The 20,539-nt window shown below is 41.5% G+C and overlaps 3 long non-coding RNA genes across 3 annotated transcripts in view; all 3 read left to right on the top strand.

Moving 5' to 3' along the window:
* Positions 1-7,637, top strand: part of LOC140707524 (uncharacterized) — a 101,525-nt gene extending 93,888 nt beyond the window's left edge. The window contains exon 11 of the long non-coding RNA XR_013542515.1: positions 6,415-7,637. This is a non-coding gene — a long non-coding RNA (uncharacterized LOC140707524). The remainder of the gene's footprint in view (positions 1-6,414) is intronic.
* Positions 7,638-7,651: 14 nt separating this feature from the next.
* On the top strand, positions 7,652-12,512 carry LOC144587372 (uncharacterized). The gene is made up of 2 exons (XR_013542521.1): positions 7,652-7,847; positions 11,826-12,512. It is a non-coding gene; the product is annotated as an uncharacterized LOC144587372 (long non-coding RNA).
* Positions 12,513-13,412: 900 nt separating this feature from the next.
* LOC140707522 (uncharacterized) lies at positions 13,413-20,393 on the top strand. The gene is made up of 2 exons (XR_012087639.2): positions 13,413-15,434; positions 15,548-20,393. It is a non-coding gene; the product is annotated as an uncharacterized LOC140707522 (long non-coding RNA).
* The last annotated feature ends 146 nt before the right edge of the window (positions 20,394-20,539 follow it).

Genomic DNA, 20,539 nt, shown 5'->3' with positions numbered 1-20,539 from the left:
GGCTGCCAAAGCCAATATCCTCTCACCCAGTAATTTCACACTGATGTACCATACAGTGCACCTGACATTCAGAGGCCAAGAAGGTATGGGTGGCACCCACTTACGGGTGAAATTTTCTAGTCCTGGGATGCAGAAATGTTGCAGCTTTAAGTGCTCAATGTTATAGCATAAGCCTATTAACCTTGTCTCAAAACATGAAAAGTTAGCTAGTCAGACTAACGGTCTGGCTGGTAATTAGTTCATTCTGAGTGTGGCATATCCAAGCACCTCTTCAGGTGTTTCTTCCATTCACATCTCCAAACAAAAAGACCTCTCTTCTCTGTCCAGAAAGTTGAGGTCTGTAGCCTTGTGGTTACGTATGGCCATTCATCACAGATTTTATGTTACTTTGAGAGCAAGCGATAAGCAACAGAGAGTGGGAGTCCTGTTTTCTCTGGGAGGAGGCGTTGTTCCCATAGAAGGAATGGGTAGTCTTTGCTGAACACCCAATAGTTTCTGAGATCACTGAAGTACACATTTAATATAGAGATAGGGAAAAATATTTCAGTTTTGATTTTACAAGGCTTTCCCAAAATCCACAGATTTCTTCATATTTGGAATGGAAACAAGTCAAATGTGAGAGAAGCTGAAATGGAGAGATTCATGTGTCCAAGTCAAGGGCTTTGAAAGCTAGGTTCATGCATTAAAACCTGGGTTCAAATCTCTGTGTATTCAGCCATCTTAGTGCTAAATTAGGATTGTTGCTCCTTTTTTGTGAGTGGATCCTCATCTTTTACACATGCAGGGCAGGTAAACTTTGGCTCCAGCTGCAGCAACCTTTAAATCTGTCTTTTGTCTGAGCAACAAGAAATTAAACCTTCCCCCTCCCGCCCAATACAGGTCAGGGAGCTCAGAGTAGTACGTCGTGGACACCTTCTCTGTTGTTGACAGCTTTTCTACACAAGTTCAGAGGAACACAGGTGGTAGCTTCTTGGAGCTATGAGTTGGATTACTCAGGGTAGTGGGAGACTGCAGAAATGACGGTGGCCAGTGGCTAGCAAAAGAGGACAACGGTCAATGCATAGATGGTTTGTGTGATGGAGGGAGGCACTACTTAGTACATTTAGAAGTGTTATCTCTATATTAGAATAACACTCTTCTGAAACTCAGTGTTTTCTTGTCAGTATCGGCCCTAACCAGTTCAATTACTATAATGCAGACATCCAAAGGACTGATAGATCTGTTGCTATCTTTCCAGTGAGCACCAGGACATGAGATGAACGGAGGATGGAACGAAGGTAGCTCAGCCTTCCTGGTGCCGCTGGAGGAGCGGCATGGCCACTTCTTCAGATATGATGAAGGGAGGTTCGGTCCATGATTCCCCCCCCCACAAGTCACACTTATTAGTGTTTAAGGTACCACCTTAAGACTCCTCATAATTTTTGCAGCGATAGACTAACTTCACCATCCCCTTGAAATTTCTGTGGGCAATCTCAACATTTGTTGGTCGCATAGCCAGTGGAGTTATAATAAAAAAAATACTTTTCCAAGCTTGGATGACAGCACATGCTAAGTGAGCCTGTCTTATCTGGACCTTCTGTGTACTGAATAATAATTGGTACTCTTTCCATACCAATTTTCTTGCCTTCAACAGTTCAGAGAAGTCATGTTTCTGCCTTTTGCATTCTACTACTATTTGTTTGTTTGTTTGTTTGTTCTTGCCCATCAGTACCTATTTAGCACTAACAGTACGCTAGGTTCTGCGTAGTCCTTGGAAGCAACATAATCTCTGGCCAAAGGTTTGCAGCGTCTTAATTCTTTAGTGAATGCAGTCATGCCACCTCTTGTAGCTATTCTTATTTTAATGCCTTGTGAAGTCTGTTGCAGTAAAACAGCAGAACTTCATGCCAAATAAAATCCGTTAGCCTTTAAGGTGCCACAAAACCATTATATATATATATTTATATATATAAGTAGGTGGATGGATATACGCACACATGTTTGTAAAGGATAATATGGGGAAAAATCAAAAGGTGGACTGGATTTGAGCTCATTGACGTTTGTGGTATGTATTGACGTCTAACTCCAATCAAAACAAAAAGCAATTGGAGTCAGACACATGACTTGGAATCACACACATGCACACACAGCAAAAGCAAGTGAGCAACAGCAAGGGAGAGAGAGAGAGAATATAAAACATAGTTAACAAACTTTTCTCTTGTTACTGCTGTTGTTTGTGTTTTGGGGATGAAAAAGGGAAATCACAATGCATTTTATTCATGTACAGTATTAGAAGAAGAATTTATTCCAGTTCCCAGAGGGGGAACTCTGGTGGTGCAGGTGTCAATGAGAGACATTTTCCTCTTTTGTCATGAGACTCATGAAGGGGAATTCAGCAGAGCCCTGTACTTCCTCAAACTGTGTTAAGTACAGCCCAAAAGACAGGAGTGGGGGAGGTTTTCTTTCTGTACTGAGCCATCCTTATGTCAAGTTTATTTGTCTTTTCTCCAGTATATTTCAAACACTTTTATACAAGCAGTTGTAATTCTGAACTCCGGGAGCATCTGTTGATTTACACTTGTTGAGAAGCGGTGTGTTTTGTTAGTTCAGTGAATACACAAAGAGGAGCCAACGTGACAGAAAGATCTAAAGCAGGAACCTGCCGCACGTTAATCAAGGGAGCAGGCTGGACAATTTCAATAAACAAAGTGATTTGTCAATAACTATGCAGAGTTTGTTGACCCATTCATTGAAGCAGCAAACCTATCCTTTTTGGTTTTGTGAATAGAAGGCAAAAGGGATACGAATCCTACTATGGCATTTAACTGTAAACAAGCTCTCTCCCCCCCACCCACCCCCAACACTTCAGAATATAAGGAGACCTATATGGGATTATACCAAAGGCCTACCGAATCCTACATTCTCTTCCCACACCAGCCGACAGAAAGCCTATGTAAAGTCCAAAGCCAGGACACGACCACAGTATTACTCTTTCACTTGTGTCCCCCCAACAACGGCATACAGAGACACATTGCTTGGACGGTGCCATGGGAGCATCAGACCAGTGGTCCATCCAGCCCAGTATTGGAACAGCTTACAAAGTGCTATCCTGTGCAACACTGATGCCCTACAGGGCACATGCTAAAGTATGTAGTCTACCTATATACAGTGGTGCCTCGCATAGCGAGGTTAATCCGTTCCGGATTAACCTTCGCTATGCGAAAACATCGCTAAACGGGACTAAAAAAGCCATAGAAACGCATTGAACTTCGTTCAATGCGTTCCTATGGCTTGAAAACTCACCGTTAAGCGATGTTTCTTCCATAGCGCCGCCATTTTCGCGCCCTTGGTAAGCGAGGGCAGGGCGCGAAAATGCGGCGCGGACCTTCCGGCGGCCATTTTGGAACTGCCGATCAGCTGTTCTCCCCCGCTTCGTTTTGCGAAGATCGCTAAGCGAATCGCTTAGCGATCATCGCTAAGCGAAAAATCGCCATAGGGGCCATCGCTGAGCGAATGCTCCAGCGATGGCCCGGACCCCCTCGCTATGCGAATTCATCGCATAGCGAAGCACTCGCTAAGCAAGGCACCACTGTAATAGTTTGTCTTTAAAGTGCCACACATTTTTGTCTTGTTTTGTTTCTTTGGATTTTGCCTGATATATCTAAAAGTCTATCTAAAGGAGGATCTCTAAGAAACCTGGGGACTAGTTTAAGTATTCTGCACCAGTTTATTAAAATTATCCTGTGTAGCACTGACTTAGTTGGTGCTCCATTTTCTTGGAATGTGTACTGAGCGTATTGCTGACACTGACTAGGAGCGATTCTCCTCAGTTCTCGGGCAGGAAATTTTTTCTGTCCATACCTAGAGACACCAGCAACAGAGCTTGGGACATTCTGTGTGCAAAGTAGATGTTGGGCCACTGGACTACAGCACTTCCACAAGGATCATAGTCCAGATGGCTACATGATGAGTGGCTATGTCCTGTCGAGACGTGGGGACAAATATAAAAACGAATCAGAATATTCGTTAAATATCCCTGATTTGTCAGATATTTGTTGGTTTGTACTCTTGGGGTCCAGAGACCCCAATGAATATGAAGCATTGAATATAACCCTTTAATATTTGTCCCTTGGTTCCCTATCTGCTCATGCCCCTGTGGATCAGCTGTTCCCCGGGGCTGGGGAATGGCTTGGTTTCCCTTTCCTCCTCTTCCTATGCCTGCACGGCAGAAGAGGAGGGAAGGGATCAAAGAGGGATCAAAGGGATCCCCCCACTGTGGAATTGCAATGTTTCCCTCTTCTGGAATTGCAATGTCAATGATCCAGACATTTCTTTGTTCTGTTACTACTATGTCTGGTGTGTTATGTTCAAAGTGTCTATCAGTTTGGAACCGGAAATCCCACAAGTTCTTGACTTCCACATTTTCTGACACCTTCTCTACCTGATATTCCCATGGGTTTTTGGAGGCTGGCAAGTTGTATTTTTGCATAATGACCAGTGTGCTAATTTTGTCACTCTATCATGTCTAATTTTATAATCTGTTTGTGCAATCTTTGGACATTCACAGATCTGTGATACCAAGACAAATGAAAATTCATATTGTTAATTTCATCTCCTTTGTAAAGCACGCCATGATAGCAGCCATCTCTGCATTGTGACAATAGTAAGTTGCAGCTAATAATAAATAAATAAATAAATAAATAAATAAATAAATAAATAAATAAATAAATAAATAATTATTTATTTATTTATTTATTTATTTATTTATTTATTTATTGTCCATGCATGTCTATACATAGTATATACAGACAACGAAATTCACACAAACAGAGACCAGACCCACATGCACACACATGAAAAATCCCAAAACACTCCCCACCCACTAAAAATCCCCCATAATCTCTTAGAGTGCCAAGCCGCTGCGAGTGCTTGCACTGCCATCTTCCTCCTTATTGAATCAGTGGGGCTTTAGTGAGTTGACACATATGTAAGTTCTATTGATTCAGTAGGCCTACTTTAGTTGCCATTTGCAGCTAGATTTCAACCAGTGCCCCATTATGAGTGGTCAAGGAGGCTGAAGAAGGGAGGTGTCCCTTTCATCTGTTCTCCCAGTCACTATTAGCTACATGGAGGCAGGGGGAGAGATAGAAAAGTCCATTCCCCCACATACTTTGTGTGTATAGTTTATAATGGAAAAATCAAAACCAGATTAGCATCACCTTAAGCAAATAACTCCTGCTGTCATTTGTTGCTTCATCCAGAACCAGGTAAAGAAATAACCACATTGATGTAAATATTATTTCTTGCTTTGAGCCAGATACTCTCTCTCTCATTCTCTTTCTCTCTCACTCTTCCTTTCTTTAAAACCTTGGCAAATTAGTATTTCACATTATTCTCAATGAATCGTTTGATTGACGCTAGTCTACAAATATTGTTATATACATATGCTGCATGTAGTCATATATCACATGCTATACAGAGAGATGGATGTATTTAATGCAAACATACATTTGTGAGTGGGGAGAGAGAAGGGAATAGACATTTTACTGAATGCGGTAAATATTTGCTCTCAATAGAATGAAGGAGGGGGAAAGAAGCCAGAGGAAAATAAAGCATATTAGTTGCCAGAATGCAGAAAACCTTGTTCAAGAATAGTTTATCCTTGTTAAAAAAATATGCCTTCAACATCTCTGTAATGCTTGTGAATGTGTTTGCAAATCATGTCAGAATAGCAAGTTTGCCTTTGCCATTTAATTTTAATTTGTTTTGGCTGCTAGTGTTCAAGCTGCATTCCTCACAAATGGCATGGAGTGCTTTCCCGTTATTTTTGCTATGTTTCTCAACAGAACACGAGTTATTTGGCCTTTGTATTCTGCTTTAATGTGAAACTGCAAGAGAACACTGAAGGTCTGGCATTGAGTGGCCACATTTGGGTAATGCAGTTTCATAGTAGTTTCGTTACAGGTGATTTAAGTATCCAGCTGTGGAGCCAGAGGTTGGGAGTTCAATCCCCTACTGTGCCTCGCTGACAGGGGCTGGACTGCATGATCCATAGGGTCCCTTCAAACTCTGCAATTCTAAGATGACAGTGATGATGATAAGATAAGTTAACTGCCATTTGGAGGGGTGACATTCCTTCCATCTACTCCAAATCAGTGAAGTATTTATGGCTACCATAGTAGTAAAACTTCATTTCTTTCATCCTCAGAGGTGCAAATGAAACATTTCAAAAGTTTTCTCCCTTCTAGGAGGGATTAGAAAAAGTTTTTGTGCTTTTTCTTTTGTATTTCAGAACTTTTTTGGGGAAAAATAGAGAAATGTATTTTATGCAAAAACTTGTATTTTTGGAAGAGTGAAGTCTGTAAAAAGAAAGTGGTCTTTTTGTTATCCTGTGGGGGCAGAACATTTTGTAATCATTGGCACTTTTTCCAACAGACTTGCCTCAGTGTGTCAGGACACTGTTCCCTCCCTTTTTTTGGTAAGGATGAAAATATTTCCCACTATTTGTTACACCCCAAGTCACTTCATTGCCACGCATTAAGCTAGTGCTAGGTGATGAAGTATTTCTCTTTTTGGCCTATTTTGTAGTAGCAGTAGAACCCACTGCATTGTCTGTAAAATTATAAAGGTCAGAGATTGGTGCTTTGTAGCTTTGCCGAATGCGTGACTGGAGGGGGTGTGGTGTGGATGTTGCTCAATGTACTGCAGAGAAAATTTATACTTTTATTATGTGTGTAATGGTGACACACAGTAATTCAAAGCCCTGTTTGTACAGTGAAGGGTCAGAAATTTGAATCACAGTTCTGGGGCAATCTAAACTTTTTGACTGTGTCAGTCAAGACCCAATTAGTGGCTCTCAGGGGGAGAACTTTTTAACTCCTTCCTGTTCTAACAGGCATGGTTACTAGAAAAGGGATTCTGTGTGGCTGTAAAGATATTTTTTAAAATAATTAAAAAAGAATAGAGAACAAATATTCAGAAGCTCAATTATTTAAAATGTGAAATTGCTGTTTTCTGCTTTGTGGTTGGGAATGGTCTTACTTGGTGTTAGAAGAATTTTGGTGCCTATATTCTGTTACAGTCTCAACCATTCCACCCATCGTTCACTCTACAATTGCTTGGTAATTAAGAGAAAAACTCCAAATATGTTATATGCCATGAAATAAGTTCTGATGTATTGTGACTGTATGCGTTAATGACCTCCAAAATGTCCTGTCATTAACAGCTCTGCTCAGATCTTATAGACTAACAGCATGTCATGTTAAGTTGTTATCTCTTTCCATTACCTCAGACCATATTCTGTTGACTTAATGCTGGTTCTACTATTAGGCAAAGTCTCACACAACTGATTGTGGACCTACAGTATCTCAGATAAATTATGTTTTGGACTACAACTCCCAGAATTCTTAGCATGGAAGTGGTTGCAGGTGAGTTATGGAAATTACTGCCATCAAAACTAACTTGTCCAAGCTCTTTTTACAAAGGGTTTTCTCAACATCTCTCTCTCTCTCTCTCTCTCTCTCTCTCTCTCTCACACACACACACACACACACACACACACACACACACACACACACACACACACACACACACACACACACACACACACACACACACACACACACACACACACACACACACACACACACACACACACACACACACACTTATCTTTCGGTTTGATATAGCTTTTCTTCCTCAGGTTGCCAACCCAAGGAAAGGATTTGGAGACTGGAAGATATCATCATCATCATCTTAAAACTGCACAGCTGGAAGGGACCGTATGGATCATTGAGTCCAGCCCCTCTCAAAGAGGCACAGTGGGGAATTGAACTCCCAACCAGATGCCTAAACCACTGAGCTATACAGTAAGTCTAGCTTTCTAGTCTGCATTCTCTGGAGCAGACATGGCAACATTAGTTTACTTAAGAGAATAAAGTGTATGTACCGTATGTTTCTCCATCTTATGTGTTGCACTTACACCTTTCCTTCACCATTTAACTCCAAAAACAGTCCTACAAAATATTTTGGGATGGAAGAACTTCAGTCATATTCAAGCTGTTCTTGCTTCTCTCCTCTCCCAGGAACCATATTACTACAGATCATGTGCTCATCTTCTGGGATCCTCAGGCACTGGGTAATTCTACATGAGTGAAGTTTCTGTGGGAATTTCTGTGTACTGCATGTATACTTAAACATCTGTTTTAAAAATCCAGGAAATTAAATTCTTAAACACACACACACACACACACACACACACACACACACACACACACACACACCTACCTTTGGTTTATGAATATGGATTATTGTGCTTCTGTATCTATATAATTCAAAATGCCAGGAAATGGCTCGATATTGCTGCACAATATTGTGCCCACGTTGCCAACAGGAAAAAGGATGCCAGGCTTTACATAGCAACAGGCATCCTGAATGTTGACAATATCAGTGGAAGCCATCAAGATGATCTACATCCAGGCTGCCCTTTTTTCCTTTTGCTGGCAATACAGGCACAATATTGTGCAGCAATATCCAGGTATTTCCTGGTATTTTGGATTGTGGATACAGAAGCACAATATTCCACATTCATAAATGAGAGGCTTTTTGAAGAACCGGGTTTGATTTATACCCGACATTTCCCCAACAGAGAGACCCAAGGCAGCTCAGAATCAATTCAGTCCCACTAATAGCCCAAAGTTATTATTAATTAGGGAACAATATAAATCCTGTTTAACCAAATCATTTTTATAACAACCTTTCATTTAACATTTTGTCTACAGAAAGGGCTAGTACTGAGGCCAGGTTTTATTGCTTGCCCCTCTAGCTTTTTAACAGGGATAACTAGGAGTTTGCTTGCTTGTATGTATGTATATTTGACCTTGTCATAGATGTGTAGCAAGAAACAGTGGCGACTGAGATATTTTAGCTTGCAATCTATGTAAAATTATTTCTTACTTTAGAGTTTGGTTACTGAAGAGGGTTTTTAGGTGCACAGGTTTTGCATTCATTTATGACACTTGAAGTAGCAAATACTTAATGCATGGTACACTGACCAAGTTTAAAAATAGAGGAAAACAACCAACTTCCAGCTGTCTAGTTCTGTTGTGGAATTTTATAGTATACTTTCCAGCTGATCACTGCGAGATCTTGACATCCGGTATCATCATATCTACATAAAACCGGAGACAAGGTTAGTCTTTCAAGCTTCAGTGTTTTGCTCCTGCTGGGATACCACCAATGAAAGGGGTTTTTCACCAAGAATAGCTGTTCTCTTGTTCTCATGCTGTCTTCCCCCCCCCATAACTTTTTTCTCCACTTACTCATACAACTTAATTAAGGCCATCTTGAAACAGATGCAGTGGTCTCTCTAGAACAATGGTTCCCATCCTTGGGTCCAAGAACATCCCAGATGTTCTTGGGCTAAAACTCCCAGAAGCCTTTCTCATTAACTATGCTGGCCAGGATTTCTGGGAGATGTAGTCCAGGATCATTTGGGCACCCAAGTTTGGGAACCACTGCTCTAGGATGCTAGTAGATTCAGAAGGTCCCACCGTGGCTTTTTCCTCTTAAAAGTTGAAACACATAGCTGGTTTAAGCACAGCGTAGTCTAAATTACTGCCATTACCTCAAAAAAGAAAAGAAAAGAAAAGAAAAAAGAAAAAGAAAAGAAAAGAAAAGAAAAAAAAGAAAAAAGCAACACAAATGGAGGGGGTCCCTTGTATGATTTAACAGAGAAAATATTTGGAATCTCTTCTCCCTGATATAAAATGTATGCCAGCACTTAAGCACCCAAACCTCACGTAAGATTCTAGCTAGGCCTTCAAGTGCATCTCTGGCCCATTAGACTCCTCAAAAGGCCCTAATTTCAGACGACTGTTTGCTCTACATTTTTAAGACAATAGGACTTGTTCTCATTTCCCAGACTAATGTTTGGATTGGAACAGGTTTTTCTTTCAGATTATGTCATTTCCAAAATTTGCACCACAGTTCTCTGCTTGAAAACACCACATTATAGTATGTGTTTTGAGGGAATGTTCAGTATGTTTTTTTAAAAAAAGATATAGGTTACTATGTATTTTTTAAAAAATTCCAGATTGATGCAGAAATTGAACCCAGGTAACTTACAACTGAATGTAGGCAGAGCAAGAGTTGATTTTTCCAGGTAAAAGCCAGGAGCTGATTAAAGGGTGCATATATAAGTGGAGCAGAATACATCATGCGGAAGGCTGGACTGGAGGAATCCCAAACCGGAATTAAGATTGCCGGAAGAAATATCAACAATCTCAGATATGCAGATGATACCACTCTGATGGCAGAAAGTGAGGAGGAATTAAAGAACCTTGTAATGAGGGTGAAAGAGGAGAGTGCAAAAAATGGCCTGAAACTCAACATTAAAAAAACTAAGATCATGGCCACTGGCCCCATCACCTCCTGGCAAATAGAAGGGGAAGATATGGAGGCAGTGACAGATTTTACTTTCTTGGGCTCCATGATCACTGCAAATGGTGACAGCAGCCATGAAATTAAAAGATGCCTGCTTCTTGGGAGGAAAGCGATGACAAACCTTGACAGCATCTTAAAAAGCAGAGACATCACCTTGCCGACAAAGGTCCGAATAGTCAAAGCTATGTTTTTTCCTGTAGTGATGTATGGAAGTGAGAGCTGGACCATGAAGAAAGCAGACTGCCGAAGAATTGATGCCTTTGAACTGTGGTGCTGGAGGAGGCTCTTGAGAGTCCCCTGGACTGCAAGGAGGACAAACCTATCAATTCTAAAGGAAATCAACCCTGAGTGCTCACTGGAAGGACAGATCCTGAAGCTGACGCTCCAGTACTTTGGCCATCTCATGAGAAGAGAAGACTCCCTGGAAAAGACCTTGATGTTAGGAAAGTGTGACGGCAAGAGGAGAAGGGGACGACCGAGGATGAGATGGCTGGACAGTGTCTGCGAAGCAACCAACATGAAATTGACAGAACTCCGGGAGGCAGTGGAAGATAGGAGGGCCTGGTGTGCTCTGGTCCATGGGGTCACGAAGAGTCAGACACGACTAAATGACGACGACGATATAAGTGGATGGTAGGGATGCTGTTCCCTCCGAGATATATGGCATCAAGTGGGCCTCTCTTTTTTCCCTATTGGACAACAGTATGTTTTTTGGGGGGAGGGGTTCCTTGGAATTCTGAACCTTTAGATTCTAATTTTAAGCAAAACTTGTAGTGAGGAGACTACTGATGCCAGAGCAGTTGGTGAGAAATTATGTAATCTACCAAAGGACATCAAGGAACATGGGCCTGTGACTTAGTATGACAAAACTAAAGGAAGAAGGGATAAAAATGGGACGAGGCAAGAAAAAGAAAAGTGGAGGACAAAATGTTGTGGGACCTTAGGGACTAACAGATTTGTTTCAGCATGAATTTTTATGCTTCAAAATCCTCTTCCTCACATTTTGAGACAGACCAATACAGTTACCGGTACTTCTCTGGAAACTTGGCAAGCCAGACCGTGATCCCACTCCAATGAATAAATAGATTTCAGAGTTCTGCATTCAAATGCTGGGCCCAGCCGTGACTTAGAAATGGGAGAGAGATTACTAAAAAGGAATTGTCTGGAAATAGAAGTTGGCAGATTCCTTGTTCCAAAAGAAAATGTTAAATGGTAGATGCCAGAGCAAAACTGGTTTCCTAGTTTCACTGACTCTTTCCTGGTAGTGCCAACCAGGGAAGAGAAGAAATGAATATTTGATTTTACAGGAGATTCTTTCTTTTGTAAATACATCTAATTTTGGTGTCACATTCATGTTCTCCATGTTTTCAGGAATGCTTTCCTCATATTTTATATTTCTCCAGACAACTCCCAGGAGCTTTGGATCACAGCTTTTGGGGACTGAACACCCTAACCTCTCTACCCGTCAGAAGATCTTAGGGCAAGGTAGAACTGGTGAAATCACTTTGAAACACCACAAAATAAGTTTGGCAGTTTTAAAAACAGCTCACTAACTGAAATACAACCGGCAATCGAGTGGGCCAAATCCCAAATCATGTTCTCACTGGGCTCTCTCCACCACCCAGCACATGGATGACCAGCTAGGCTTTAACCTAATGCTGAAATAAGACCACTGCCAGTGCTGGTCAGGCCTGCGAAGGGACAGCATGCCCCGTGGCAATTCCACATCGTTGGTATCTTATATGTATTGGCATGCATGATGAGTGGCTGGGTTTTGACTGGGAGAGGTAAGCTGCATGTGGGCCAGGAGAGTCTCTTGAAACTAGTGTGTATGTGTGAAAGGCAGTTCAGTTCAGTTTTAAGTCAGCTTTGTCAAAAGCAGTCAGTTTGATGAGAACGAGTTTTGTGTTGGATTATATAGGGCCTGAGTCTAAGTGCGAGAGCTGAGGGGTACCGTTAAGTGTGGTAGTGAGAAAGGTCTGTTTTTGTGAAGAAGCTCCAGAAACAGAGGATTCCATGCTTTCATGGAATTTGTGTAAATGCAAACATCCATACATATGTAGTACAGATTTGTATAAAACTTTGCTGAAGCTGTAAGAAGTAAAATAAAAGAGATTTAAAAATGTAACAGCTTGTAATATTGAACCTTTGTATTCTTTTGGTATTTTTTTTAAAAAAACATGTTTTTTGTTTTTAAACCTTGTCTATTATTTTTGAAAATTAGCAGCCGCAAGTACTAAATCCCGTGTACTGCTCACCAGCACTGGGACACATAATCAAGGTTGTATCATCAAAATAAGATCAGCTATGTGTGCTTCACCAGTTTTTTTTTAAAAGGGGGTAGTATAAATTTTAACCCTTAGCTGCAGTAACATTGAAGCAGCGATGGAAAAGGAACACGGCTTGTTTCCCTGGCCTTGGTAATGGAGGTATTCCAGGGAAGGGCGTCTCTACTACAGATTAAAGGGCAAACCCAGACTTAGGGAAAGTGTCGTAGGTGTGGTTTCCATCTTGGGGGTGGCACATTCTGGGTGGAGAAAGGCAGGTTGAGGGCCATAATATGGGTACCTTCAACATCTGGAAATTAGACTGAGATTTCCATTAATTTCATATCATGGCATGCTGGTTTTGGAGTGTACTCTTTTTAAAAAAAAAAAGGAAAGGAGGGCAATAGCAAGAAAGGACACTTGTTTTAATACAACATAAGTACAAAGAGTTGGAGCTTACTTTGTATTTAACCCTACACCTTGAAATACCACAAGTGTCAGGAAAAGGGTAGGTTGTGCTCATGACGGTAAAACTGGGAAATGAGGGAAGCATCTGATCTGTGAAAGTGCTGGAGGTGTTCAATGTATTTATATTGTACATTCCTATCCAGCTTTTCCTCTGGTGAGCTCCTGTATAATCAGTGCCATAGCGTGGGTCGCCGGCATCTGGGGCAAGGCAGGTAACATGGAGTGCTGGTCGTGTGCTGGCACTGTGACGCAACACATGGGTGGGGCACGGGGGTGGGGTGGGAGAAGGCCCTGGGTTAGTGCCATGAAGTGGCCTCAAGGTCATCGCTGGGGCAGGGGCAGGGGGCCTGGCATCCCAGCCACTTTGCACTGCCCGGAGGGGGAAAAGTAGTACAAGGAGAGGTTGAGGAAGTGCACCAGACAGGGTGACCCACAGACCCCCTAAGAATTTTTCATCCAGGGTGAACTGCCCCTGGAGCCCACCCCCCACACACACACACATTATGCCACCGTATACAATGCTCATCACCCCAAGGAGGTAGAGAGAGAAGGGCTGGTCTGGGCTACCTCCTGAGTTTTAGAGCTCGCTGAGGACTCGAACCAGGATTCCCTAGGTCCCAGCCCAGCATTCTTACCATTGCATCACAATGGAATTATTTTCACCTAGATCATAAAAACACACTACGCTGTTAACAGGAGTAGCAGTCGAATCCTATGCCGTCTATGGTGCAGCCAGCCTCACAGGTGGTTTTGAGAGCCATGGTTTAGCCCTGGAAAATGTGATGTAAAGAAAGCAGGAGGGTGGCACTAAGCATGTGTAAATTTTCTTTTTTTGAGCAGACATTAGCTGGTATTCAAATGGTTAGAGCAGTCTCTTCAATTTAAAGCCTACCAGACATGTTAGAGTGCAACTCCCAGAACCCTCCAGGCAACACAGATCTCCTAGTTGGAGGATTCGCCTCTGGATCACACCAGGTTGGGGACGGCTACCCTCTTATCAGAGTGTGCCTCTCTTTGTTTCTTTACAAACAAACAAACTCATAACAACCTTTCTCTCTTTTTAACAGGATGTGTCTGTGCGAGTGGGGGAAGCCGGTTGTACTCATACCATATCTAAGATTGAGAAGTTTTATGGAAGATTCACACACGTCGCCCTTGAAACCTTAAGCTCTGCTGGGCAATGTCAAAACACCAGGTGCATAGTTGGTGGATAGAATTTCCACTGACTTTACCTGGGGCTCTTTTTTCCTTTTTTTTTTTTTTGGTAGCTGCTGACGTCACAAGTAGGTAAAATGTTCCTTCCAAAACACATTCATGGAAGGGATGTGTGCATGTGAGTGTGTGGAGTGCCAGAGAGAGCAGGCAGGAGAAAGTGAGACCTGTGAGTTTTAATATTCCAAGACTCCACCTTGAAAATGTTATCTTATTCAGAAAATCTCCTCTTGCAGGTGTACTTCACACAGTCAACTCATTCAGGTAGTGAGAGAGCTGAATAAGCCATTTTTTTCCTGTGATGTGTGCAAATTGTGTCTCAGCTGTTTGCCCCACAGAATAACTTTTGCTGTTCTCTTTGCCCTTGTTAATCTTTAACCTCAGTTTCTGTGTGTAAAGAAGGACCGACGGCTATAAAACTGTATCTGTTTTCACTTGGTACCTGCTTCCAGTGGCTGTCTATGATGTTTCTGGATCACTGCAGACTATTACTTAAGCATGACATCATTACTTCGGTTTCTCATTCTTTCTGTACCCAGAGCATTACCTTTCCCCTCGTCTATAAATGTTAAAGGTGCAGTTCATACACGATCCCTGTCCTTCTTCCTCCCATGTGCACTCATACAGAACATCCATCATTCTGTCTTACCATATATCTCCCCATCTATCCTCACTCAGTTCCCACAACAATTAGCAGGCTCTTCCTTGCTATTGTTAGAGTGGATTAATATATACCTCCCAGTCTCCTGCCTTTTCAGGGAAGCACCTGTGCTTTCTAGGCAATTTTTGGGATTGCCCCAGACATTAGTGTGGGCTATATATGGACATTTTAGTTGTGTTCTTCTGAATCTCTCAATATAACATGGCTGTTCATATATCAGCAGGGATATATAGGAAATCCACTATAGGAAATCCACAGCATGTTTGGCCTGTTTGCTGGCCAAGGCACAGATCGCTGGCTGTATCCACTGTGGAGCTGTGTTGTCCGATGCACACGGCAGTCCACTGGTGCATCTGAGCACAGACTTGGAGGATCATAATATGTTGTTCGCTTCATTTCATGCGGTAAGAATCTTAAAGGTAGGGCTACTGAGTCTAGCGTCTTTTAAATATGAAAATGCTACAAATTATAACTCTGAAACTCCATTTGTTAAATGTTTTTGGACTGTGACTTCCAGAATCCCAGCCAGCATGGGAAGATGCCGGCCACAGAGACTGGTGAAACGTCAGGAAGAACAACCTTCAGAACACGGCCAAAGAGCCTGAAAAACCCACAACAGCCAGCTCATTAAAGAGTTTTAGGACTTGTGGTAGACTCACCCCACTCCAATGCTCTGGTTGTGTCTCTGTGTCTTATTTTATGAAGTATAAGTGAAAGGTGAACAACTACTCACATAGAGAAGTAGCCCTGAAGTAAGAACAAAACTTGGATGCTAGTTTGTTTGGCCTTAACAGACAGGGATGGAGAGTTGTGTTGAATGCTGGCAGAATGGAATGATCCACCAGTATAGTTCTGCTCAGTTTCTCAGCTTGCTGTTGTGTAAGCATGTAGTACCTTTGTGGAAGTCTTTTGTTATATGGAGGAGTGGGGTGTAGCAATGTTTCCTCTGTGCCCAAGCATGTATTCATGGGCTTCCATTCTTGCTGAGGCCTTTATTGGGCATCCTAAAGCCTAAATCACTTCTAGAAAATTAAACTATTCACAGCACTGCTTTTCTTATCATGCCCGTTGCCTGACGTGACAGATGATTGTCCGGAAAAGGCATGTGTTTATCTCTGTTGTCCAAGCCAAGGCAGGTAACTTTGGACGTCTGGAGTTGGGAAACTAAAGTGATACCACTTTGCTCTTTAATCACATGCTTTGCAGAAATGTGTTATCATTTTGCCAGTAAGTAAGGTACTTTCTTGTTATTGCACCATTTCTGTCATTTTGGTAAGTAAGAAGGAATGTATTGTGGTTTTGGTGGAGTGCATGTGCTAACCCCCATAAAGATATAAAAGGACTCTGAAATCTTTATTCAGAGTCCAGTACAGGCCCTTTCTGGCAGATGCTGTCCAGGTGCTTGGAGGGAACAACTTGCTGCTGTTTCCCAGGGTTCAGCATATATGTCTCTTATTTTGCTTCTGCTCTATTCTTTGTTGTATTTTGTTGTTCCTTTTTACCAAGTCCTTTTCACACCATTATTTTCGTATTATATCACTGTTATTATATGTATTTATGCCTTCTTCCCTGATTTGCCTCTCTTTTCTTTTAAATAAAGTTTTGCAACTTTCTCTCACTGGTGTGCTTTGTGTTTCTCGAATCCAAAAGAACCTATTGCCTCAAGCAAGTCAGGGCGGAGACCATTTGTCTGAATAGAGGGGCTTCGGCTTTTTGAAGGAGGTCTTAGTAACCTCTCTGGGCAAGTGGAAAACAGCCTCAAACCCTGGTCTATGACATGAGCAATTTGCCTACGCTAGGCATAATGTGTGCAAACTATAGAGATATCCATAGATCATCATCTTCATCATCATCTTAGAACTGCAGAGCTGGAAGAGACTTTATGGATCATCATATCCAGGGCTTCTCAAGGACATACAGCAGGGAATCAAACTCCCAAGCTTTGGCTCCAGAGACCTAAACCACTGAGCTATCCAGCAGAGGATGTATTCCAGTTTCTCTGGAGGGCCTCAAATAATGAGAATTGTGCTGAATATTTTGGTCTCTCTCTCTCTCTCTCTCTCTCTCTGTGTTGCTTTTGATGTTAATGTGGTACAACTTCCATTCCACCTTACCATTGACCACATCAAGATTGGGAGGATTGCTAGTTCCCTAGCCTTGGGGTAGATCAGTGGTTCCCAACTTTGGGTCCCCAGATGTTCTTTGACTAAAACACTCAGAAGCCTTCACCAATAACTAGCCGTGCTGGTCTGGATTTCTGGGAGTTGCAGTGTAATAACAGCTGGGGACGCAAGGTTGGGAACCACTGGTGTCAATAGATGACAGGCAGACTGATAATTTCCAGGCATACCATGGCAGATCTAGCACACTATAGGACTGTTGTAAAGCAATAACAGAAAAGAACTTAGTTGGCAGACATAAGATCGTTTTTTCTCCTCAGTGGCTCACACTCAAGAATGCATGGCAAAATAAATGTGTCGCAATGAGGTAGGGCAGAGGTGGGAGAGCAACCGAGATAACTGCATTAAACTCCTTTAGCTTCAAGCGTCATAATGCATGTATGTATGTATGTATGTATGTATGTATGTATGTATGTATGTATGTATGTATGTATGTATGTATGTATGTATGTATGTATGTATGTATGTATGTATGTATGCATGTATGCATGTATGCATGTATGCATGTATGCATGTATGCATGTTTGTTTGTTTGTTTGTTTGTTTGTTTGTTTGTTTGTTTGTTGAGCTTCTAGACTTTATTGAGCTTATTGAGCTTCTAGACTGCCCGACTACTCAGGGAGGTTTACAAAATTAAGCAAACACACAAACTAAAATAATAAAAGAATGCACAGACAAACAAAAAGTATATAATTTTAGTTACTGTATTTTGTTGAAATAGGTATAGATAGACCACTGCAGGAGCTGGACCAGACAAATTAGTCATGTGCAGTTCCATGACACTTTGGCAGCAACTTCATTTTTCCTGCCTTTCTTGTATAGTTTCCAGCTGATCTGAGTAGCTAGAGGTATCCTTTTTTGTGCCCCCCCAAAAAACTTTTGAAGATACCTGGGTAGGGAGTGGTACATCAGAACATAGGCCACCCAGTGATTGCCCTTCAGACTTTAACCGGTGGGCAGAATGGGAGGGGACGTAGTCCCAAACATCTGGAATTCCTACCTATCCATGTTATAAAGCAAGGCATGCTGTTATTTCTTAGGTGGAGAAAAAAAAAAGATGCTGCTGTCATATACTGCAAAGGCTGTTGTGTTTATTTCCCTCCCCCCCTTAATGTCTCTCTGAGATTACCATAGGGTAGGCAGGGGTATCTTTCATTCAGCTATCCAGGAAAAAGCAAATTAATTAATTAATTAATTAAATTTACACCCCACTCATTTAGATCGAAGTCTACTCTGGGCAGCTAACAACAATCCAAATAACCACATAAAACAAAACAACAGCATTAATACAACTGAAAATGGCAATAAATAAATTAGGTATTGACAGGAGGGAAGGCCTGCCTAAAGAGCCAGGTCTTGAGTTTGCTCTTAAAAGCATTATCTGCTTGCTGGAGCATTTTCATAGAGAATTTCAAGCTCAAATTATATGTGTGGGGGGAGGGGCAAATTAGCAAAGTTTGCTCTGAAATAGAAATGAGCAACATTCCCAGCCGCTGTGTGTGCTCATTTATTTAAAATACGTTTATACCACCTTTCTCCTTAAAAGGTGGCTTGCATCATTAAAAAGACAATATTTAAAAGCTAAAAATGTAAAGTATACAAATTATTAAAAAGAATAATACATGTGTTATATTGAAAACGGCAAATAGAATCAATACTAAAACATATTTAAAACAACATAGCACATTTGCATTGCTCCCAGGCATTTTGCTTTCTGTCTTTACTGGAATTAGTATCCCATGAGGAGTTTCCGAAGAGAAATTATGCTGCATGGGGTTGAGATTGAGGTGTCTTTAAGATTGTGATCCTCCTTGAGTCCTGTCATTCATCATTTGGAGAAAGGCAGCCTAAAAGTGAGAGGAAGCACGTAAATAATAATTAGGCCCTGGAAGTCCTACTGACCCACACAGTCAAACATGAGACAGTTCGTGAGTTCCAAATAACGGCGTTTTAGAACCAGATAAAAGTATTATCGTTTTTCTCCATCAGTTCAAAGTTATAACCTCTTGTAAAATGCAAAAAGGAAAAGAAAGTTGAGATACTGACGTAAAGGAAGAATTTGGTGGTAAGGGAACAAAAAGTCCCTTTTAACACACCGCATCAGACAGGAAAGATGTTTAGGTTTCGTAACACTGTGTAGAACAAGGTGGCCTAATTTAATCCTGAGGTCAAATATCCTGTTAAACTTCGTTTTCAACTTTATTTTCATGAGAAATTCTGCAGAGGAGGAAGGGAGTTCTGATCATCATGTTGAGCCCATTACACTGTGCAGGATTGTAACTGGAAGAGCACCATAGAAGGTCTCACCTCATCCAACAGTGTGGATGGGATCATCCACATTCAGCCTTCACAGAGGAAAAACAGTCTTTGAGCTTAGAAAGACAATACTGTATGAAAAAAATAACTATAACTGTACATCCCAGTAATTAGTTACATCTTAAAAAGTCCTACTCTTTGCTTTCAAATTAACCCAAAGGACTAGAATGATTTGTATGGCTTTCATATGTTCTGAAATTTGTTTGCCAAAGGCCCAGCATGATTTGCTCCTGAGCTGGGATTATGCACTGAACGTTGCACTTTGTTTTATTTTTGGTACTATTTACTTGTCCCGTCCCCCTCCCCTCCTCCGTCCCCCACACAACACAGTTCAGGCAGAGCATCTGATTTTCTGCAAGGTCCTGACCTGCTTTAAATAGTCATTAGGAGGAAGGAGGGAGGGAGGCAGGAATGTGAGGCTGTTGCTTGTAAATATTTACACTCTGCCTCTGTGCTAATGAGCCTTTGCAAAATAAAGCAAGAGATTATATTTGTGTTCTTTGAGCTCAAGCTTTCGCGTTTTGTGTTAGATCATAGACAATTAGCCCCAGAAGCCCAGGATTTATGCTCAATTAATACTGGAGCGGGGGGGGGGCACCTACTGTCTTAAAGGCAGCTTTAATCTCTCACCTGGAATTTGCCTTTTTAAAAAAAGGCTGTACATTTTATGGACCTTTGAGCTAAATATAGCCCATCACCTCTTTATGTTGGCTTGCTGGGCTCATAAAAATCCCCCCTTTTCCGTCTTTGCAGGCCAAATTAGCAACACTAGTGTTCTTTGAATTCCCAGTAGATTGTGACAACGGAATAGGTGCCTGTGTTCTCAGAAATAAGGTGGCCACTTAAGCATCACCAAAAAAGAGAAAATGTATAGACAAAAAGAGAGGACAAATGAGAACACAAGTTTTTGTGTCATTTGCAGTTGCTAATTTATATTCTACATACAGATTTTTTAAAAAAACAGAATTACAGTGAAACACACCACAGGAGAGAAGGTGGAGATTCTTCTTAGC

Source organism: Pogona vitticeps, chromosome 1, assembly GCF_051106095.1.
Source record: "Pogona vitticeps strain Pit_001003342236 chromosome 1, PviZW2.1, whole genome shotgun sequence".
Classification (NCBI taxonomy): Eukaryota; Metazoa; Chordata; class Lepidosauria; order Squamata; family Agamidae; genus Pogona; species Pogona vitticeps.
Note: the sequence above shows the minus strand (reverse complement) of the source record. Positions and strands in the feature narration are given on the sequence as shown.